At 33.3% G+C, this 25,830-nt stretch overlaps 1 pseudogene; it reads left to right on the top strand.

Moving 5' to 3' along the window:
• Positions 1-13,069: 13,069 nt before the first annotated feature.
• The window catches only part of LOC149529613 (protein TOPLESS-RELATED PROTEIN 2-like), a 56,407-nt pseudogene continuing 43,646 nt past the window's right edge, over positions 13,070-25,830 (top strand).

Here is a 25,830-nt window from a genome sequence, read left to right as displayed (position 1 = left end):
ATCAGTAAGATTATGTGAAGTGACTGAACAAAAGAATAAAGTTGAAGAAGATGGGACTATGGCTGAAGAAGACAAAATGGTAATGGCTACTAGACTTGAAGAAAGGATATTAGATGTGCAGAAGTTCACAAACACTAAACCAAACTTGATGAACTAACTAATGCTTGCAAATATCAAATCACAGAAGGACATACTGAAAAATAAATTGAAAATTTAGAAAGAATCCATGGAGAGATTTAACAAACCAAAAGAAGTAATGAAATACTTTGTAACGCTAAACTAAAATAAAAATAAATAAATATAAAACCATGAACAAGCATAAAGAACCATAAATACTTTTTTTTTAATTAATCATCTTTTACAAGAATATGAACAATGATTGAGTCATTCTTAATTCATAAACCTCATAATAGAAGAAGACATTGTCAAAATGAATTTCCATAATGATATTAATAAATAAGGAGTTTAGTACCATAATGAAGTACAATGTCATTCTTAGACGCCTAGGTCCCAACATATGGACTCTACAAGTAACAAATTTAGTTTCAAGAAGTAACTTCAACAGTCTTCCTTATCACTAGTTATTCAACTTGAACACCTGAAACATACACAAAAAATGCAACACAATACAAAGAGGGCTCAGTACACACTGAGTTGAAAAGCGTAGTCCACCTGCATACATGTTAGAATAAACATATATAAAACCATAAAGCAAATATCTGAACCTCATAACATAGTGCAACTAAAATTAATATGCAAGAAGTAACCATCTTCTTAACAAGGAAAAATTAAACTCGCACTAAGAATAGCTAGTAAATGAATCATATATATACTGAGGTGTCATCACTATGGTGCTAAGATACTACATCTGTATATGGTAAGCTCATAGACAACACATAGTGGAATTCTCTATGGTATTCGTGAAAAGACGAAATAGAGACTTGCATTGTTCTCTGTACTAAACTTTACTGGTTTAAGTCATAGGTAAGGCCAATTATCTTTTATTTATAATTAACCCTCCCAATTCATCTTAAAATTATCACTAAATTAAATTAACTGAATAGGATAAATCGATATTCAGCCACCTTGATATACGTTCATTACAGCTATCCTTAAAATACACATCAATCAAGTATTCTAAGAATGCACATGCAACAAATAACAATCATATTTCACATGACATTACATTCTTCATCTTTTAAAATATCATCTTCTACTACCAATCTTGAAAGTAAACTTAGGTTATTTTAACAATAGAAATAAATACTACAATATTACGATCTCGTAAATATAACTAAACTGTTACATCAGTTTAATGATATTTACCAGTCGTAGTACTGTACTACTTATCTCTACTGTTATAACAAACTAAGCTTATCCTTCGAATTGGCCAAGATAATAATACAATGTACATATGATATTCTTGTTTTTAAATGACATATCACCAACATATATCATAATCTGTCTCATAACTTAAAACAACTTTCCATTTCATTTATGAAGAGAAATACATCTTTATAAAACAAGATTCTGTTTCAAATATCTTATTTCAAAACAATCTATAAATGCTTATTAAGAGACTTCATAGTAAAATCAAACATTACTGAATCCAAGTGCAGCCAATGCTTAACAAAAGATTATCTACAATGTTATTGAATATCCAAGTGTCTATTGAAGTTTAACCACTGTTCAACAAAAAGATACCACCCAATTTTAACTACAATCAGCATATAAAAATATAATATCTGAGATTAAATCAAAATACACTTCACAAATATGCAAAGTAACCTACATCATGCCAATAACCAGAAGTAATAAGGATGTAAACCCCTAAGCTATAAGAAGCACACAAACTATTCACATAATGATATTGTCAATATATCAGCATCTATCTATGTCTATGCTTATGAATATAATGCCTTATTCATTTGTGAACAATTCCACAACCAACAGTTATTTATAACTCAATTTCCATTATAATTTATGGGTTATTTTATGCTATCACAAAGAATTTCCTGTTTGAATCGAGCTTCCTTTTAACTATTTGACAAAATGTCACATACTATTTGCTACGTTACTATTTTTTTAATATATATATATAAAATAAACAAGCTATAGGATTCAAACATTCTATTTTCTTTTAAAACAATGACATAACCCTCATTTTTATCATTTTTATCATTTTTATCATAAAACAGAGTGACTGTGCCATTATTCAGTTGTTAGACATCAACCTAATGTAAGCTTGTGACTGAGGCCAAACCACTTATATCCAAGTATTCTAAAATATGGGTTCCATAGAGCTTAACCCTGTCAATGCCAAATACCCATAAACATAACTTAAACACTTGCATACATATATTGTCGCATACATGAAACTCTGACCGGGTTCAACTCGGTGATAGAATGTATGGTTAGGGAAAAGCCCAAACAATTATATACATATAGCAACACCCGATTTAATTTCTCCCTAAATCCACACTCAAAGGTGGATATATACAGAGCTAAGCATTGCACATAGTGCCATGCTCTGTATGTACCCATCCTTGAATGTACATTCACAATATTTAAAACAAATAACCATTTACATTATGGTAAATGAAATAACATTGCAATTTCAAATAGAGAGAGAGTAGGGTAAGAAATTGCCCCTACGTGAAAACTGAAGATGAAAAGTCCTCTGCAATCCAACTCGATGCCAAAGCCCCAAAAGCCATGTCAAAACTAGTAAGCAATCTCTACAATGTCAACACACATAACTCGCAAATGACTTCACAATGGGGTGAAGCCGAAGAACCCAACAAAACAATAGACAACCTCTGATGAGAATCTCCATTGAGCTTAACCACATAAGCAAGTTTCCCTTCCAACCAACACCCTTAATAATGTTGATACCTCAGCAACAAGAACATAGATGTAAACCAAACCAAACAATGTGGCCCAGTATCCGGCCCATAATCTGTAGAAAACCCAACTCACAACATGAAATGGTTGACTAAACCTTTGGTGCCATAAATCCCCATAACAAGCATATAATACACCACATGAATCATAGTGTCATGTATTCAATAGTACCAAGTCCACCGCCATGAATTTGGCTTTCAACACAATGAGCATATTTTCCTCATTCATGGCATTTGATACCCTTTTAGGGTTCTATGCCATTTAAGAAATATAAAACCCCCTTTTTAAAAACATAATAGAAAATATTAATGCCAACCTCAACTTAGGGTGTTTAGAGCCTTTTTTTTTTTTTTTTTAAATATATATATATATGAAATGCAACTGCGATTTATTAAACCTTTTTAAAACAAAATGAATATAATTTTTGTAATTAAAACCATCTCAAGGTTATATGAAATATAAGTATTTAATCCCTTTACAATCACGTATATGAAAGTACAAGGATGAGTTCTAAATGCATACAGCATATTACCATTGCAATGTCAAGTTAACATACAATATAAAATAGAATGCAGTTTAAAATGAGTTTGAAACATAATAAACATAATTGATACCCAATCAACATGAAATCATTAATATGCCAGTTCCAAATCATAAAATCCTAAATCTCATTCACTGCTAATAACATAGTTCAAAATAGAAAATAAGTTCAACATCAGATTCGTGATTCCAAGACAGTAATATAACCAAGTTCTTTAGAATTACAAACATAACATCAGAAAGAAACTTATAACACAAGGTCCTAATTTGCAAAAAAACCCGAAGTAGTGGTCAGGCATGACATCCTCGCCCACTAGGATTCGACTTTCTCCTGGAAGTCAGTAAACAAGAATGGATGAGCTACTCTCATCATTTTTGCATCCTCCCAGGTAGCAGATGTTTCATCATGGGGTCCCATAGGACCTTTACCTGCCTTATTTCTCTCCCTCTTAAACTCATAGTTCTATTTTGTATGATTTGCATTGGTTCTAGCATGATTTGACCATCCATAATCTGCAAATTTTTCCAATCAAGTATGTGAGCAATATCAAGTATATACTTACGCAAAACTGAAACATGAAATACATTATGAATGCATGAAAGACTTGATGGTAAGGCAAGTGTATAGGAAACAAGTCTAATCCGTTCTAGGATTTCAAATGGACCCATGAATCGAGGTGCTAACTTGGATCCCTTTCCATAATGAATTGGACTCTTACGTGGTCTAACCCAGAGAAACACTTTATCACCCACCAAGAATTGATGGTCAATTCTATGCTTATTAGCATATTTCTTCTATCTATCCTGAGCAGTAATAAGGTGCTCTTTGATCCTTTTAACTTGCTGCTCCAACTCTTGCAACATATCAGGTCCTAAAAGAGTCCTGTCCTCCAAATTATCCCAACTGAGAGGTGTCCTACAAGGTCTACCATACAATACTTGAAAGGGTGCCATACCTATGGAATTGTGATAACCATTATTATAAGAGAATTCTACCAAGTGTAGATACTCCTCCCATTTATTCTGTGTATCCATTACGTACATTCTAAGCATGTCTTCCAGAATCTAGTTGACACGTTTAGTTTGTTTGTCTATCTCTAGGTGATAAGCTGAACTAAAATTTAGCTAAGTACCTAACTCTCACTGCATGAATCTCCATAGAGAATAAGTAAACACTGGATCCCTATCAGAAATAATCTTTTTAGGAATACCATGTAACTTAACTACCTGCTCCATAAAAACCTTAGCAATCGATGCTGCATTATAGGACGATCTAACAGGAATAAAGTGGGCAACCTTAGAAAAATGGTCCACTACCACCATAATAGTGTCATGCCTACAAGCTATAATAGGGAATCCAGTAATAAAATCTATAGAAATGGTGTTCCATTTCCATTCTGGAATATTATGTGGCTGCAATAATCCCGCAGGGTGCTGATGTTTTGCCTTAACATGCTGACATTCCAAGCAATGAGCCACAAAATCTACTATGTCTCTCTTCATTTTAGGCCAATAATAATGTTGCTTAAGGTCAGCATGCATTTTCTTGACACCTGGGTTAGCCGAATATGGTGCTTCGTGGGTTTCAAACAAAACCAGATTTCTCAAATCACCTAACTCAAGAACATACACACTCCCTCTAAACAGCAGTAAACCTTTAGAATTTATTGAATATCCCTCAAAATGCCCTTCCAAGACACTGCCACTGTCAATAATAGCTTTAACATCCTAAAACCAAAGATTTGCGGAAAGGTTCTGTAAAATCTTATCCTTAAGATCCACTGTTAAGATCAAATAAGATAATTCATGTCGCCTTCTGCTAAGTGCTTCAGCAACAATGTTCTCCTTCCCTTGCACATAACTAATCTCAAAGTCATATTCACATAGGAACTCCATCCATCTTCGCTATCTAGCATTTAGGTCTGGTTGTGTGAAAAGATATTGAAGGCTTTGATGATCAGTATGCAACTCAAATTGTTGACCCAAAAGAAAATGCCACCACTTGGTCAAAGCATGCATGATCGTTGCATGTTCGAGATCATGAGTAGGGTAATTCACCTCATGACTCTTTATCTTTTTGGACTCATAAGCTATAACACATCCTTCTTGCATCAACACTGCCCCTATGCCATCCAAAGATGCATTAGTGAAAACCATGAACTCCTTAGCTAAATCAGGAACTGCTAGAACTGGTGCACTCGTCAAACATTCCTTAAGTTTTTGAAATGCTACCTCGCACTCCTCTATCCACACAAACTTCTTCCCTTTTCTCTGAAGAGACATGATAGGATGCGCTATTCTAGAAAAGTTTGACACAAATCTGCGGTAATAGCTTGCTAAGCCCATGAAACTTTGGACCTCAGACACATTCGTAGGTGCTGGCCAATCTACAATAGCTCGAATTTTGGATGGATCTACAAAAATTCCATCCCTATAAATGATATGACCTAAGTAACAAATCTCTGATTTGAAAAATTTGCACTTCAAAGGATTGGCATACAGTTTTTTCCTACGAAGGCATTCCAAAACTTTCTCTAAATGTTGGTCATCCTCCTCAGCAGTGTTAGAATATACCAAAATATCATCCAGAAAAACCACAACAAACTTATCTAGGAAATTTCTAAGTACAACATTCATTAGGCTCATAAAAATAGAAGGTGCATTTGTTAACCCAAAAGGTACTACTGTGAATTCGTAGTGCCCATACCTGGTGCAAAAAGCTGTATTATGAATATCAGCTTCCTGGATTCTAAATTGATGATACTTGGATTTCAAATCAATCTTTGTAAAGACATGGGAACCCTTGACTTGATCAAACAAATCATCAATTCTAGGAAAAGGATACCTGTTCTTAACAGTGACCTTGTTTAACTATCTATAGTCTATACAAAGTCTCAAGGAGCCATCTTTCTTTTTGACAAAGATTAGCGAAGCACCCCGAGGTGATACACTAGGACGAATCAAACCTTTCTCCAAAAGCTCCTCCAACTGAAATTTAAGTTCAACCAGCTCTTGAGCTGTCATTCTGTATGGAGTCTTGGAAATTGGTTCCGTTCCTAGCACTAAATCGATCCAAAAATCAATTTCTCTTTTCAGAGGTATTCCAAGAATCTCTTCAACAAAAACATCTGAAAAACTCTGCAAGACTGGATGATCAAGAGAAGAACCTTTAACCATGGAATCTTCTAAGTCATTTATCGATATTGAAAACAAACTACAACCTTTTCGAGCACATCTTGCCAATTGCTTGGCAGAAATAGCTCACAAAGAGATTGGTCTCTTGATACCAACAATAACCCTAGCTAATCCAACATCATCCAAACAAGTGATTGTCTTATCCTTGCAATCCATAACCACTTGATGTTGTTCTAACCAATCCATTCCCAAAACTATGTAATACGATCCTAAAGGTATAACCCTAAGGTTCACTGAAGTAGTAAAAGGTTTCATTTGAATCTTACAGTCAGGAGCAACAATATCAGCGTTCACCCTAGAACCTAATGCTAACTCCACATGCCATCTATTCCTTTCCTTAACCATAGGAATTCCACTATATACAACTAAAGTAGAAGAAATAAATGAGTCTATAGCTCCAGAGTCAAATAAGATAGATACTTTCATACCTTGAGTATTACCTTGAGCTTCAATAACTGTGTTCTGGTGTTTGGCCTGCTTCTGATCTAGGGTAGCAAAAACATGGTGGAACCTGGAAGAATCACCAACTATCACTTCAGACCTTGCTGGCTTAGGTCCAACCTTCGGCTTGTCCCAGTTAGGGCACTGAGACTGGTAATGACCTATTTGACCACAATGATAGCACTCAACAGATTTCCTGAATCCCATGTTTTGACTAGAAAGACTAGGAGATGGATTATTACTCTACACACTCTGAGGTGGTTGAGATGGTCTAGGCCATTTCAAACCCTTGGAGTTCTTATCAAACTTCCTCTTCTTGAATTTCCCAACTAAAAATCCTGATTTCGAACTATTCTAAGGAGGCTTTTGATTCTTACTGACATTTGGGGTAGGTAGATCCATGCTGGTCTTGTATGATGTCCCATGATAGCCAGACTTCATCTCAATCAGCTTTGCTCACTCCAAAGCTTCTTGCATAGACACAGGTCTGAAAGTTCTCACTTCCTCCCCGATCTTGGGCATAAGCCCCCTAATGAAATGTTGTATCATAGCCTTATCATTTTTTGCCCACCCAAAAAAAAAATTTAAGCTCGTAGAACCTATGTTCATAAGCTTCCACTGTAGAGCCAGACTGCATAATCTGAAAGAACTCCTCTGCACGGGCCTAACGCCAATATTCTGACATGAACTTCTCCTTGAAACACTCTACAAAGAGCTCCCAAGTAACTAAAGAGATATCAATGCCAAGCTTCTCCAACTCCTGTTCCTACCACAAGGAACCAAATCCCCTCAAATGCATAACTGTCCATCTTACTTTCATGTTACTCAAGTAACGGTGTAAGATAAAACACCACTCAATATTCAGCAGCCAAGCCTCTACTGTTGTACCCTATTCTGTACCATAAAATAATGGCCCTTTTACCTTGGAAAGATCCTTGAGCTAAGCTCTTGCCATTGGATCATCCTCTACAAGAAGGTTAATACCCTGCACAAGAGGTACCCTCACATTTTCTCCCCCACCAAGAATCTGGTTGTTAGTCTCAATATTATCGAGATGTTCCAGTATCTGTTGGAGTACCATAGCTTGATCTACCTGGTTATCCTGGTTGTTTTCAGCCCCAGCATTTTGATCAAACTGATCATCCCCAACAATTCTCTAGTGCCTAGGACCTCTACCACGGCCCCTACCCCTACCTCTACCTCTACTAACAATATTATCATCAAGAATTTCACGACCACGAGCTCCTCTAGTGACAGGAGGCATGATAACAACCTAAAAACAATTAACTATTAATTAATGCATTGAAGACAAGAAAAACCCTATAACCCAAGAGTCCTAGTTATTCTAACCTCGCTCTGATACCAAATTGTAACGCTAAACTAAAACAAAAATAAATAAATATAAAACCATGAACAAGCATAAAGAACCATAAATACTTTTTTTTTAATTAATCATCTTTTACAAGAATATGAACAATGATTGAGTCATTCTTAATTCATAAACCTCATAATAGAAGAAGACGTCATCAAAAAAAAATTCCATAATGATATTAATACATAAGGAGTTCAGTACAATAATGAAGTACAATGTTATTCTTAGATGCCTAGGTCCCAACATATGGACTCTACAAGTAACAAATTCAGTTTCAAGAAGTAACTTCAACAGTCTTCCTTATCACTAGTTATTCAACTTGAACACCTAAAACATACACAAAAAATGCAACACAACACAAAGAGGGCTCAGTACACACTGAGTTGAAAAGTGTAGTCCACCTGCATACATGTTAGAATAAACATATATAAAACCATAAAGCAGATATCTGAACCTCATAACATAGTGCAATTCTAAAACTAATATGCAAGAAGTAACCATCTTCTTAACAATGCAAAATTAAACTCTCACTAAGAATAGCTAGTAAATGAATCATATATATACTAAGGTGTCATCACTATGGTGCTAAGATACTGCATCTGTATATGGTGAGCTCATAGACAACACATAGTGGAATTCTCTATGGTATTTGTGAAAAGACGCAATAGAGACTTGCCTTGTTCTCCGTACTAAACCTTACTAGTTTAAGTCATAGGTAAGGCCAATTATCTTTTATTTATAATTAACCCTCTCAATTCATCTTAAAATTATCACTAAATTAAATTAACTGAATAGGATAAATTAATATTCAGCCACCTCGATATATGTTCATTACAACTATCCTTAAAATACACATCAATCAGATATTCTAAGAATGCACATGCAACGAATAACAGTCAGATTTCACATGACATTACATTCTTCATCTTTTAAAATCTCATCTTCTACTACCAATCTTGAAAGTAAACTTAGGTTATTTTAACAATGAAAATAAATACTACAATATTACGATCTCGTAAATATAACTAAACTGTTAAATCAGTTTAATGATATTTACCAGTCGTAGTAATGTACTACTTATCTCTACTATTATAAAAAACTAAGCTTATCCTTCAAATTGGCCAAGATAATAATACAATGTACATATGATATTCTTGTTTTTAAATGACATATCACCAACATATATCATAATTTGTCTCATAACTTAAAACAACTTTCCATTTCATTTATGAAGAGAAATACATCTTTATAAAACAAGATTCTGTTTCAAACATCTTATTTCAAAACAATCTGTAAATGCTTATTAAGACACTTCATAGTAAAATCAAACATTACTAAATCCAAGTGCAGCCAATGCCTAACAAAAGATTATCTACAATGTTACTGAATATCCAAGTGTCTATTGAAGTTTAACCAGTGTTCAACAACAAGATACCACCCAGTTTTAACTACAATCAGCATATAAAAATATAATATCTGAGATTAAATCAAAATACACTTCACAAATATGCAAAGTAACCTACATCATGCCAATAACCAGAAGTAATAAGGATGTAAATCCCTAAGCTATAAGAAGCACACAAAATGTTCACATAATGATCTTGTCGATATATCAGCATCTATCTATGTCTATGCTTATGAATATAATGCCTTATTCATTTGCGAACAATTCCAAAACCAATAGTTATTTATAACTCAATTTTCATTATAATTTATGGGTTATTTTATGCTGTCACAAAGAATTTCCTATTTGAATCGAGCTTCCTTTTAACTATTTGACAAAATGTAAATTACCAATAAATGTCACATACTGTTTGCTACGTTACTATTTTTTTTAATATATATATATATATATATATATATATATATATATATATATATATATATATATATATATATATATATATATATATATATATATATAGAGAGAGAGAGAGAGAGAGAGAGATATAATAATTGAGCTATAGGATTCAAACATTCTATTTTCTTTTAAAACAATGACATAACCCTCATTTTTATCATTTTTATCATAAAACAGAGTGATTGTGCCATTATTCAGTCATTAGATAGCAACCTAATGTAAGCTTGTGACGGAGGCCAAACCACTTATATCCAAGTATTCTAAAATATGGGTTCCATAGAGCTCGGCCCTGTCAATGCCCAATACCCATAAACATAACTTAAACACTTGCATACATATATTGTCGCATACATGAAACTCTAACTGGGTTCAACTTGGTGATAGAATGTATGGTTAGGGCAAAGCCCAAACAATTATATACATATAGCAACACCCAATTTAATTTCTCCCTAAATCCACATTCAAAGGTGGATATATACAGAGCTAAGCATCGCACATAGTGCCATGCTCTGTATATACCCATCCTTGAATGTACATTCACAATATGTAAAACAGATAACCATTTACGTTATGGTAAATGAAATAACATTGCAATTTCAAACAAAGAGAGAGTAGGGTAAGAAATTGCCCCTACATGAAAACTAAAGATGAAAAGTGCTCTGCAATCCAACTCGATGCCAAAGCCCCAAAAGCCAAGTCAAAACTGGTAAGCAATCTCTACAATGCCAACACACATAACTCACAAATGAGTTCATAATGGGGTGAAACTAAAGAACCCAACAAAATAACAGACAACCTCTGATGAGAATCTCCATCGAGCTTAACCACATAAGCAAGTTTCCCTTCCAACCAACACCGTTAATAATGCTGATACCTCCGCAACAAGAACATAGATGTAAACTAAATAGAGCAATGCAACCCAGTATCCAGCCCATAATCTTCAAAAAACCCAACTCACAACACGAAATGGCCAACTAAACCTTTGGTGCCATAAATCCCCATAACAAGCATACAATACACCACATGAATCACAGTGCCATGTATTCAGTAGTACCAAGTCCACCACCATGAATTTGGCTTTCAACACAATGAGCATTTTTTCCTCATTCATGGCATTCGATACCCTTTTAGGGTTCTATGCCATTTAAGAAATATAAAACCCCCTTTTTAAAAACATAATAGAAAATATTAATGCCAATCTCAACTTAGGGTGTTTAGACCCTTTTTCAAATATAAGTATTTAATCCCTTTATAGTCACGTATATGAAAGTACAAGGATGAGTTCTGAATGCATACGACATATTACCATTGCAATGTCAAGTTAACATACAATATAAAACAGAATGCTGTTTACAATGAGTTTGAAACATAATAAACATAATTGATACCCAATCAACATGAAATCATTAATATGCCAGTTCCAAATCATAAAATCCTAAATCTCATTCACTTCTAATAACATAGTTCAAAACAGAAAATACGTTCAGCATCAGATTCGTGATTCTAAGGCAGTAATATAACCAAGTTCTTCAGAATTACAAACATAACATCAGAAAGAAACTTATAACACAAGGTCCTAATTTGCAGAAAAACCCAAAGTAGTGATCAGGCATGACATACTTTCAAGAACTTGTGAAGTCATCTAACAGTACCGATGGCTTAGGACATTTATATACTCAATGAGGAGAATTGTCCAAGAATGGAGTGTTGAGAAATGCAAAATCAAAGGACAAATGAACATGCTATCATTGTGGAAAACTTGGTCATACTACAAACATTTGTCGAAGCAAATATAGTATTCAAAATCCTAAACCTAAGTTTACTAGTTACTATTTTTACTGCAAGAAACAAGGACACCAAATACATGAGTGCAGGTCAAAAATGAGGAATGCATCTACTACACCTAGATTTGAAGGATATTGCTATAATTTTCAAAACTATGGGCATAGAGCATATGAATGTAGATCTAAGATAAAATGCTATTGGACAAATTAGAGGTAGAATTATGCACCTAACAATGCATGTTCCAAATTCCATCAATTTGGACATATATGAAAGAATTGTAGGACTCAAGTACATTTATAAAATCAAAAAAAGACAAAGGCAAAGGAAAAGTAGACATTGAGTGAATAAAGAAGGAAATGAATCAAAAATGGAAAATAAAGTAGAAGATAGAAATAGTAGAGCAAATGGAGTTGAGGTCACCCAATCCAATGGAAAAGGTGATCATGTCATCTCAAAATAAGCAAGAAAGGTATGTATGGAACTATATATTCAATTGATATATTATACATCAATTCCTTACATGAAATGTACCAAAGTTCATATTTGCATATATGAAGATGCATAAGAATAGATTTATGAAGGGTTGTCAAACATCAATAAAAATTGTCTATGTTGACCAAGAATTGTAACATGGACTGAGCACTTCAGAAGTAAAATGGTAGAGACTAAGTGATATGGAAGAGATTGAGTTGTAAAGTAAAGAACCAATTCAAAGGAACCAATATCAACTGAGACATCTGGCTTCCACCTACCTGAGTACATAACATTAATGGAGACCCAAAATTGATCAAAAGAAGGTACATATCAAATTTTGAAGACATTATATCATACCTTACATGCAGATTTCAAGAGCATAGAGTGATTTTGAAATTTAAGTGACTAGCAAAAGATTTTAAAAACAATTTGGATGAGAAGCTTGAACAACTGAAGATTTGGACTGAAAGAAAAGACTTCAAACCCTAACAAAGGATATGGCAGCTTCATCTATTGCTGGAATGAGCCAAGAGGTTAGTAAAATCCAATTGGTGAAGAGTGACACTTGTCCTCCACCAAAGTTTCATGTTATTCCAGAAATTGCAATGAAAGAAGATCCAATGGGTGTGTTATCCTCAATACCACCCAAACTTATTATGATCCATGATGTTAGGAGTTGTTTTATGTGTAAGATCAGAGAAGTAGGAGACTATGAGATAAGAGAAGCATACAAGAAGTTATGTAATAAAGGAATATTGAAGGATAAATTTGAAGTTGTTGAAAGGAAAGGGTTAACTTGTGCCCTAGAATTTTTGAGAAATTTCAAGATTGAATGGATTAAAATTGTTTTGAGCAGAATCCATGATATGAAGTATTGGTTACAGAATGGACCCATTGAGATCATGAAGAAAATGATTCACAGAGTTATGGGCTATCCAACCTTTGATAAGAAGAAAACCATGTGATGTCAAAGTCGAGAGGAAATTGAGGCAAACATAGGTGTTGAGTGGAATGTACGAGGTCTATCAATTACAAATATTTTTTATCCACTGATTAAATTTGTTGTAAGGGTTATAGCTTCCAAATTTTACTAGTCAAGCAGACTGAATAGCGTGTCATGTATCACTAGTACATTTAACCCTAAATTTTGACCTTAAATTTCAACCACAAATATAAATTGCTTGGTTGGTCATCATTATAAAGGAACCTTTTGTTTTTTTTAATAGCATTCCCATGTTGGTCACAATTGTGACCAATGCTTTCTATTATGTGTTGGTCTCAATTGTGACCAACATGGCAACATAAAGATATAATAAAAAAAGTGTTGAACGTAAGTTGAGCTACATTTCACTTTTGAGCATTTTGGCAAACACGGTTAGTTGAGCATTTACATCCTCTTGTTTACTGGGTACAGACATCCAATCTTCACCTAGTGAGTTTCTTCCCACATATAGCCCTATAGAGTAAAGGGTCATTGGGGTTGGAGATAGATATCTACTAATCGACCAGGGAGAGAGGTGCATACCCCTACTACTTGAATTGGGGGCAGGGTTGGTAGGGAATGAGCCACTCTGCATGTCCAAGGAGATAAGTGCATGAGGATTTCTCTCTCTCTCTCTCTCTCTCTCTCTCTCTCTCTCTCTCTCTCTCTCTCTCTCTCTCTCTCTCTCTCTCTCTCTCTCTCTCTCTCTCTCTTTCTCTCTCTCTCTCTCACTAAGGAATTTCTAGTGGGTATAACCGAGTTACAATCACACTACCATTGAATGAGATGGAGTTAGGTTAACAGTAAGAGAATGTTTATATGTTTTCAAGTTCTAAGGTTGCATGTACTAATGGTGTCATTTGCTTCTACGTTTCATACAACAAGACTATAGTTTGATGTGGGATTTATGAAGTGGCTTCATTGTTGCACTAGTGATTCAAAACCTTTCTATGTTATTTCAGGTATTGAGGCCAAAGGGTATTATATGAAAGTGGAATTGTGGAAGTAGTTAGTGTTCTACTTATGGTTGGTATGAGCACATTTAAGTTACAATTGTTAAGGGTCTAATTTATATTTCTTATCAAGGTGATAGTTGAGGATGAGGTTTAAACATGTTTATGAGTTTAATTTTCATTCCCTAGGTTTTAAAATACTATCGAATTTGATTTGTCTTTCCATTTTAACCCACATGTTGTTATGAAGACATTATTAATTACATTGATAAGTTGCATTTCAGATTTCTAGTGCAGCATTTTGGAGCATTTTGGATTTCTAGTGTAGCCCTAAACTCGAACTGTCGAGAGTATTTTGAGCATACATTGTAGCATTTTGAGCATACATTGCAACACTCCCACTATTAAAGGTATTCAATCATTGGGGAAGCCCTAATTTAATACTTTCTAACGTATAAATGAAATTTGGTCCTGAACAAAACAAAATTACCTTTGTTTAAGCAAAATTTAAACCCTTGTTTGAAGATTTGATAAAGAGTTGAAAAATAGGTGAATAGGTGAGTTGAAAAATAGCAAAACTTTTTCTATTTTGCAAGGATGGGAATGGGTATTTTTCTAAGAAATGAAATTTGAAAAATAATTTGATTGTTTACATTATTCTTTTCATCTTTGATTGGGGGGAAGACTTCTCTGATGATACCTTCTTGTTTAAACAATCATTGATTGGAGGAAGGCGTTGTTTGAGGAAGCTCTAGTTATGAGGGCCTAAATAGGAGGGTTTTTAAGTTGAGGTACCATACTAATAGTGTGATATTTAAAATAGGGGGAAAAAATCATAGCTCTAAAGGTGAGGTACCATACTAATAGTGTGATATGTAAAATGGGTTGTACTACTACATTGAATTTTGTGTAGCAAATTGTCTATCTTCTATAGGTCAAAATCTATAATTGGAATGCTATTATTTCTTGCCATATTCCTAACACATCTAAACCTAATCAATGAACTCATTTGAAACAAACTTTATCATGTACTTTAGATTGAGAGTAACATCCAACCTTTCACTAAAGTCTATTTGCTTTGTACTAACTAAATCTAAAGCTTTCAAATTATCAGCTTGTGTTTCCATAGAGCACTCCAACTCCTTAGATGAACTTGCAAAAGTTGTGGCAATTGATAGGAATAACACTAGCCCTAAAACTTCTTGCAATATTCACATTAAACATTAGAAAGAGAGTAACTATAAAGGAATAGGGTACTCTTACAAGTGAGCTATCTATATCATTAATTGCATCTTATATTCAGTACTATCATTTTGGAAGTCTTGCACTAAAATAAATGTAGTGTTTGTCATAATTGTACTACTGCTTGATGAACTATTTAACTATTGACAGTTTAGACTTCATAAGTTTTTCATGGACCATAATAGCACTATTGACTGGTGGAAGACTACAACATATACTTTACTTGAACTATTTGACTATACAAATTAATTATCTTAGCAAATTTTAAATCTCAAATTTTTTGCTAACTTTATGTTTTTAGCAAACTATATCTTATTTGGAAGTTTCATTGATAGATATGCACTTGTGATCTTGTTTTTCAAATTATGAGTAAATATTATGGTTGCCTTTTGTTATTTCTCTATTTTTGAGTAGATGATGTTATTATGGTTATCTTATGCTTGATAATGGTATACTGAGAATTATATTTGTCAAATTTAGAAAAGATGTGAATTTATATTCTAGTGTTGATGTTAATCTTGATACATTTTTTCTTTACAATAGGATATTGTTGAATACGCTACATGGTTTTGAATGAGCATGTCAATTCCTATAAGTTTTGAACTCTAAATAAAACATTTGCACCTAATAGTGTGGGCATATTTCATAACTCAAAATAGGTTGTGGCATAACTAAATAAAAAAATTAAGAAATGAAAATAGAAAGTAAGTCATGGATAATAATGCAAAGTAAATTTGAACTAACTAGGAGACATATTCAAGTGCTTATGCATTGTTGACACATAAGATCCCAGTATATATATTTGATATGTGAATGTGTGACGAATATGGTGCTATAGGAGTGACTATAGAAACTATCCCTGAATTTATATCTTCTATTACCACTCAACCATTATATTTCATACTAATTTTCACCTTAGTTACACAAGAATTGTGCCTTCCTCTTTTCCATGGGAATAGTGATAGTTCCAAAAGTAGTTCAAAGTTAAAAGAGTTCAAGAGTCATCAACAATTTAGAAGAAACAAGAAGTGGTGTCGAAGCATAAACAGGAAATAATAGTAACTCTATTTTTTTTTACAATCAAAACATGTTTCTTGGCTCCTTCATCAATGTCCAATATTAAGGACTATAGATGAATCAAAAGAGGCAGAATTGGCACAAGGAGAAGCTAGTAGTAGGAGAGAAAAATCCTCAGTTTTGCATGAAAGAGAAAGGAGCTCTAAAAAGGCAAAGAAGAAGATATAGGAGAAGATAAAAAAATCAAAAGGTATCTTGTTGGATACTCAACTGGAAATCCTTCCACCTAAAAATGTTGAGGAAATAAATGAGTTTGATTCTATCATACCCTCGACGTCAATAGTTATTTAAGAAATTCACTTAGAGGGCATAACTCATATCAAGAATCCCAATTTTATTTCCTAACTAGCCATTATTTTTGTATCTAACTCATATTTGTTTGTGGAAAGAGTGATGCCACAAACTCCTACTGAAGTTAGTTGATGCAAAGAGAGAGGACAACAGAGGTGGTGAATAGGTGACAACAATTCAAAAAAGATGGTCATTTAACAAAGCAACTATAACTTATATTTATCCCCCAACTATGAAACTTTTAGCAGTCTTCTAATATGACTCCAAACAAATAAAATCAACTCAAAATTACCCTAAGGTCTCTGCAACTATCAAAGCCCCAATTTGGTCTTCAACAAGCGCTTAAGGCTAGGGCCTCCTCAATGTACCCTCTCCAAGAACTTCTAGGCTTAACCAATGATTGATTCACCATACATAGGACAATAAACAATGATAAAATTCATTAAAACTATATCTCTTTCAGGTAGATTAATGGTTGTTGCTCTCAACCAAGCATTTCCTTAAGGAATCCTTCCACAAATTCAGTCCTTCAACATAAAAATCAACTTCTCAAGGTGATTACCTATAATATTTCCCTCATTATTGCATTTATAAGGTTATTTTATCATAATACAAGTCATGGATTCATCCCAAGTCACAATAATCACATTTTAGGGATGAATCCTTAATTCATGTTTCCAAATCAATGCAAACCCCAACACCTGTAACAAACCAGTCAATACAATTTGCCAAAATTTGATATAAGGAAGATAAATGTGATTCAAAATGATCAAATTCAATATTCTTGAGCCATAGAAATGATTTGGAATCAACAACACATCAAATGGATACCAAGAATGCAAGAAAACCTTCTTCTTCTTTTATTGCCTTCTTCCTCATAGTCTATACAAAATACTTCACCAGTCCATACCATCCCCATTTTCCAAGAATTAAAGGTTGTTTATAATATTTTTCCCAACTTCCATAACTGACCCCAAGTGGTTATAAGTGTTTACAATTTGTTTTATGCCTTAAAACTCATTTTCCCTCCAATTTTCATATAACCATTAATATTCAATTTTTTTGAATTTATAACTATTATTTTATTTATCTTTTTCTCATTCTAACTTATCAATATTTATTCTAATTTGTTCCTTAGAATTTACTATCAACACTATCACATTGCTCACTTAGGAAGTGTCATCCTTTTTTGAAATGAAAAGTAGCAACCCAGTGACCTCTACAGCTCCCATTTTGGCACAAGTAAGGGGATGTCAGTATAGGTTATATAATCTTGCCTTATGCCTACCAATTGCATTTTCTTTATAGAATTGACATCAAATTGTGAGGGCCTGCCTAACAATAGGTGACAAGCATACATTTTTGCAACATCATAGACAATCTTGTCTTTGTACTCCCTTATTTGAAATTGAACATGAACTTGTTCATTTACTATGACCTGTTGCTCCTTATTTAGCCATGAAACCTTATAAGGGAATTAGGATGAGGCAACTTCTTCAATCCAAGCTTCTCTACCATTTCTACTAAGGCTATTTTATCAGTCTAACCAGAATCTACAATAACTTTGCAGACCTTACCTCTTACCTTGCAGAGAGTTCTAAATAATGTCTTTCTTTGGGAAGGTTCTTGCTCTATGATAGTCTTTAGTAGGGTTCTATTGAACATTAGAGACTCTCCTCTCTCTGGATCAGCATTTCCTCTTTCCTATTGGTCACTTTGTGCATCCTCCTCTTGAGCCAAATGGACTTTCCTATTCCCTTCTTGGCTATTGTTGCCCATTTTCTTTGGAAGTTCTTGTATGTAGCAAGTGCAATATGTAGAGGTAGAGTTATGGAAGGTTAACTAAGTATTTGTTTCTTTTCATTTTTTATATTTCTTTATCTCTTTATCAATCTATCTCTCTATCTATACCTCTTGCTATCTATCTCACTTTAGTATTCATTTATATATGTGTCTTCCTCTTACTACTCCATCTATAGGTTTCAAACAAATCATCCTTCTTCCACAAATGAGTCATTCCATTCAAGAAAGACCATGTCTGACAATATCAATGCACAAAAAAATAGGGAGACAATTTCTAGACTATGGTCTAACTAAAAAAGAAAAGGTGATGGAAAATGTTATTGTCCTTGCAAAATTTGTAAGGACTTAAAGACTCAAAGATATCTAATCAAAATAGCTGAGGAACATTGTAGGCAACATGGTCACATTGAAGGGGGAAACGAATATCGTCCATTGGTATGTATTTTAATAATTTATAAATTACATAAGACATGATTTGATGATGACATCATGGTCATGGCTAATATAAGGTCATCATTTTCATATAGGTCAACATCCCTGAGTTTCATGTTATGGACCATGACAATTTAGAGAATGTGGATTTCCAAATGAGGAAACATGGAGGTGTGAATATTGAATTAGAAGGTAATGATACCATGGAAGAAGACCACAATGATGAAGATCATGATGATCAAGATGATGATGATGTTGATGTAGAGCTTGATGTACCTATACTTGAGATAGCACACGAGTCCCTATATGAAGGCTCTAAAACAACTCTTCTTGTTGTTGTATTGGTGTTGGTGAACTTGAAGGTTATGAATGGTTTATCCAACATAGCAATGACATGTATGTTAAGGTATGTCATCTTCTTTCATTATTTTACTCGTACTTCCCTTAAAATTAACATTGGGTTCATTTAGCAATTAAAATTCTTGAAATTAAAAAATTATATTTTTGGTCATAGGTTGATAGGTGAGATTTTGTTACCATCATCAAATATTCTACCTCACTCGTACCAAGAATTATCTGCCATCATGAGAGATATTGGAATGGTGTATCAAACAATACATGCATGTCTAAACAATCATATTATATATCATAAACAACATGAATTTGCAACATAATGCCCTATGTGTTATACTAGTAGATATCAATTAGATCGATTAAAAAAAAAGGTGTCTCGCAAGGTTCTTTGGCATATTCCTATTATTCCACATCTACAACGATTATTTAGCTGCAATAGCTTGGCACAATTTATGGAATACCATGCTTACAATAGAAGTCAAGATGACATTATGCGAATGTCTGCAGATGGTTTGGCATTTAAAGAAAAAGAGGAAAAATGACCACACTTTAAAGAAGAACCTCATAATCTCAAACTTTCATTGGCAGCAGATGGTGTCAATCCTTTTGGATCTACTTACTCAATGTGGCCTATTTTTATTATCAACAATAACATTCCTCCTTTTTTGTCCATAAAGAGAGAGCACATAATGTTGACACTGATTGTTCCAGGTATTGTTTGATTTAATGTTCATCTAAATTAATTTGTTATTACTAATCTATCAAAATGGTCATAATAATTATGTAATGTTTTTGTTCATTCAACTAGGTAAGTACCAAGTTAAAGATATCAATGTATATATTGAACCCCTTATCGACAAGTTGATGGTGTTATAGAATGGGGTTACTATGTATGACATCTATAGACCAATAGGACAAAGAAAATTTCAATTTCATGCAATTCTTGTATGGACAATACATGATGCCCCTAGGCTAACACATTTTTGTGATATGTTCTCTTCTTAACACCTCTTTTTTGGTATGTTATAGTGACAACACAAATTTAACACATTTAATCCAATTATACACAATATTGTAGGTCTTTAGACAAAGGGAAAATTTGCATGTCCAGTTTGTGGTCCAAAGATGAAATCTCATCATTCAAAAAGTTTAAGAAAGTAGGTGTTCGATGAGAATAGGCACTTTGTGCACAAAAATCATAAGTATCGAATTACCAAAAAAATATCTTGTTAATGGGAAAGAAGAGACTACATCAAAGCCACAAAGAATGACACCTCGCCTATGGAAGTTGGCATACAATAAAATAAATTGTCCAGGTAATGTCATTCCATCTAATGGTTTTTGTTTCAAATTTATAGTTCGATATTGTGTTTTTTTTACTAATGATGTTATTGATGCATGTGAAGGTCATCAAGGCATCAATGACCAACTTCCAAAAGGACTAAAAATGTATCCTACGCAATTTACTAGGCTATCGTACTATTAGCAACTCCCAAATGTGCATTTTTTTTATCCTATGCATATTGGAAAGAATGTAATATAGACATTATTAAAAATCTTGGATGGAAGGTGTGAGAAATACCAAATTGTCAAAACTTGTAGTGACATTGAAGAATCCAACCATGCAATGAAAAATGGCATTTGATCAAATAACAATGGAGACTAGATTGATACAAGTGCCCTTAGTTGGTTATTGTCAGAGCAACAGAGCAATGCTATAAAAGAAGTCATAAAAAAATAGGATTTTCGACAGGATTTGCTGTGAACATAAACAATCTCGTATAAAGAAAAGTGAATTTGGGCCAGGGTTGAAAACACATGATTGGCATACATTTATTAAGGTAATTCATGTTATTTTTTATTCACTATATATTTGTATACTACATGTAGTTTTAATTGCATTCTTTTATAAAATATTGACTAGATCATTTTACAAATATTGCAGTATGTTCTACCTCTATCTCTCCCACACCACTTCGCCAACAATGTCAAACAAGTTATATATGATCTTGGAAAATACATGAGGTGATTGTCATCTAAAGAAACCAATAAAGAAGATATAAAATATTCGAAGATAAAAATTCCTCTTCTTATGTGTGAAATGCAAAAGTGTCTACCTCCAAGTTTTTTCAATGCACAAGAACACTACCTCATACATCAAGTTGAGGAGATTGAATTGTGTGGACCTATACCAACCAGGTCAATGTGGATGGTTGAGAGGCACTTAAAATTTTTGAAAGGCTTGGTTCAATAGAGAGCACATCTTGAGGGTTCTATGGTGGAGGGATATATGGTATACCAGACCATGGTGTACATTAGTGAATATCTTCTTAAGTTTGCAGCAAAGATCCATGTAGATCGTATTTGAGATCCCAACTCAATTAATAAATTCGAAGAGGAGTACTTGATGGGAAAAGGTGGATCAAGGAAAATGAGAGGTAAATCTAAGATGTTATTGTAGTCAATTAATTCTTATAAATCTTCAATATAAGTTATTTCTGATTGGTGTATTTTTTTTGATACAGGTGGTTGAGAGTGGGATGCAATACATTTATATATTGTGAAAAATCTTGATTGGATGACGATATGGATTGAATGATGTCAACAAAATGGTTTCTCATTAACTTGGAAAGGTGTTGCTTCATTGGTTATATAAGCTCATTGTAATGGAGATTCCAATGTTACACCAATGGTAGTTGATCTAGTAAAGGGTTTAACAGGTGGAGAGGTACGTAGAAATTTATTAATGATCATAACTCAATGTATGTTTCATATCAACTCACGATGCAAATAATTTACACATGCTTCAAAAATTGCAAGTCAAGCACCACAAAGCTATGTACTATCATGGCTACAAATTTCACATAAAAAAGTTGAATGACACAAAGAAAACTTGTGATTCTGGGATAATTGCAATTTTTGAGGTCACCAATATATCATCTAGAAATGACATACATCCTCAACAATCTCAAAATCAAAACTATGGAATCTTGGATGATATAATTGAGTGCAACTTTAACTCCTTCATAGTAGTTCTATTCATCATCAAATGGTATAGGTTACGACTAAATCAAAATGATCCAGATAGAATGGTTATTCAACATGATAATGGATTTACAATGATTAATACAAGGTCATTTGAGCCAATTGGAGATGAGCCCTATGTTCTTCCAAGCCAATATGAACAAGTGTTTTACTCAGAGGTTCCACATAAACAGGGTTGGTCATTTGTTGTTAGACATGATCCAAGAGGAAGGCCAATAAAGTATAATGTTATGGAAGAAGAAGATATTGAAGATGATGAAGAAACAGATGATGAAGATCAAGATGATGGTGATGACGATGATGGTGATGATGATGATGATGATGATGATGATGATGGTGATGATGATGGTGGTGGTGATGGTGATGATGGTGATGATGATGGTGATGATGGAGATGATGATGGCGATGATGATGGTGATGGTGGTAATGATGATGGTGATGATGGAGATGATGATGATGATGATGATGATGATGATGATGGGGATGAGGATGATGAAGAAGAAGATAATCAATGACATAATTGAAATGATCAATGAAACGATTGACATGATTTATTGCTTTCAATTGTAATGATTACATATTTATTGTGTTCAATTCTAATGATTACAACATATGTTATTTATAATTACCATGAATGTTTATATTGTGTCTAATTATCACCCTTTTTGCAAACAGGCAATTGACTATAGACATCATCACAACTTTTTTTGATGATCTTGCATTCCATATATAAGGTAAATTTGTTCATGTTTATGATGTTGCATATTGTTCATGTTGTCTTCTAAGTTATTTGTAGCATACACGTATCATGTAAATTTTAGCTAACTAATTAAGATAAATGATTAACATATGCAGAAAATTTGATTACATACTTATTTTGTTCAATTCTAATGATTACAACATATGTTATTTATAATTACCAATGTTTATATTGTTTCTGATTATCACCCTTTTTGCAAATAGACAATTGACTACAGACATCGTCACCCCTTCTATTGACAATCTTGCATTCCATATATAAGGTAAATTTGTTCATGTTTACAATGTTGCATATTGTTCATGTTGTCTTCTAATTTATTTGTAGCATACATGTATCATGTAATTTTTAGCTAACTTAAAATAAATGATTAACATATGCAGGAAAATTGACCCCTTTGGCATGGATTGTGCACAGTGACATGGATCAGCAGGTATAAGTCAATAAATAGACATAATTTTCTTATATTCTTCTTGTTTATCATTGAGCACGTATGTTATAAATAGATATATTATATAATCATATCATGTATATATAGACAAAGAAGGTCCGTATAGAAATATAATTGTATAATCACTTTCAACTTACTACATTTTATATCTCTCACATATAGACAAAGAAGAACTGCACGTATGAGTCACGACTTGATTATTCTATATATGTTATTTAAATATTATCAAATTTACATTTAATGGATTGTAGGACCCACCAAATAGGTACTTGTCAGATCTATCTACATCGAATGAGAGAAATGAGGAAATGGTAGATGAAAGCTCTACATGTAGTATGACTAAAATAGGGAGACCAACTAGAGGTCAAAAGATTAGAAAAAAATTTGATAAACGCATGCAATTTTTTCTTGCTAATGGGGGGTCATGTTCATATGATGATGAGACCAAAGGAGATATCAAGGTGCCCTTTTGGTACACACACATTGAGAAAGAATGGGTACCCAATGAGCTACCTCCAATTAACAACAATTTTTGTGTTAATGAGAGGATATATCGCATTGCTCCATCCTCATTACATGGTTTGGGCATATTTTCCATGGATGGGATAAAGCTATGTTACAAAAAAGTTTTCAAATTGTTCAAGTATGTCAGTCCATGTTACAATTACAATGATTGGATGCAGATTGTTCGATATAAAAAAAGTATGTGTAGGTATGCACTATCAACTAATTATATACAATGGAAATAAAATGATCAAAATAAAATATTTTCTATGTACATTGATGGGAGACCAAAAGCAACATGTAATATTGCAGGTTTTATAAATAGCACGCAACCTTCCTCAATTAGTAAGCAACCCAATTGCATATTTGAGGTACATGAGGGGAATGAAGTTTTTGTTTGTGCAATAACATCAATAAGTTCAGGTGAAGAACTGCTAATATATTACCATTTAAATTACATAGATAGATCCAATGAGTGTTAAGTGTTCTGTTTATTCTCATGAGAGATGGATTCATGTTGAATCACTACTCATGAAAGATGGGTCAATGAGTTTGACTCAAAAATCACATAGTCAAATCCTAATAGAAATATCACAAACAAACAAAGTTACTATCATGAGGGTTGTAAGTACTATATACCATTTTGTTAATAATTTTTTTGTTATCTATTGCTTTTAGTTAGCTGAAGTTTTTATGTTTAATCTTTGTGACAGGACAATATGGATCCAACACATGATAGAGGCCACGAGGATGCTACTCTCACCCATTTTTCAGCAAGGGTAAACCTTATTGAAATTGTACAAAATAGATATTTGAAAAAATTTATATTATTACGTTATTTTATTTATGATTTTTTAGTTTTTATGATAATTTTACTGATATTCCTCTCACAATTTGATGTTCGAGATAAGAGAAAAGCACCTGCAGTAAGTACAAAGCCAATAGCTACCCCTTCTAATGATGATATTATAGAAACACCTAATGTAACAATTATGTTGAAGAAAAAAATAAAAAATATTAATTTAGAAATAATGAGAATTTTGGATGAAGCAAATATTCCATCCGAGGAGATGATGAAGAGGCTATCTAATTTGAGAGTGCAAGCTCGTCATTATGAAGTAAGCAGTAATGAATCTTTAGTTATAAAAAAAGTTCAATAAAGATTTATATTTTATAATCTTTTATGTTGTGAAGTAAAATGTGTAATATGTGTTCTTGTTATAGGATTTTTTGGCAACTGATCCAGAACCTAGTCAAGGATAACACAATGAGGCCAATACTAGCAGAGCTCCGACTGCCACTAGTAAAATAGTCTTTTAGTTGACAAGTTACAAGGAATTTTTTATTTCAAACATTCAAAAACTTCT

This window comes from Cupressus sempervirens, chromosome 11 (assembly GCF_028749045.1).
Source record: "Cupressus sempervirens isolate cs-2001-9-10 chromosome 11, ASM2874904v1, whole genome shotgun sequence".
Taxonomy (NCBI): Eukaryota; Viridiplantae; Streptophyta; class Pinopsida; order Cupressales; family Cupressaceae; genus Cupressus; species Cupressus sempervirens.
The sequence above is the reverse complement of the archived record's forward strand: the minus strand, read 5'-3'. Positions and strand labels throughout refer to the sequence as shown.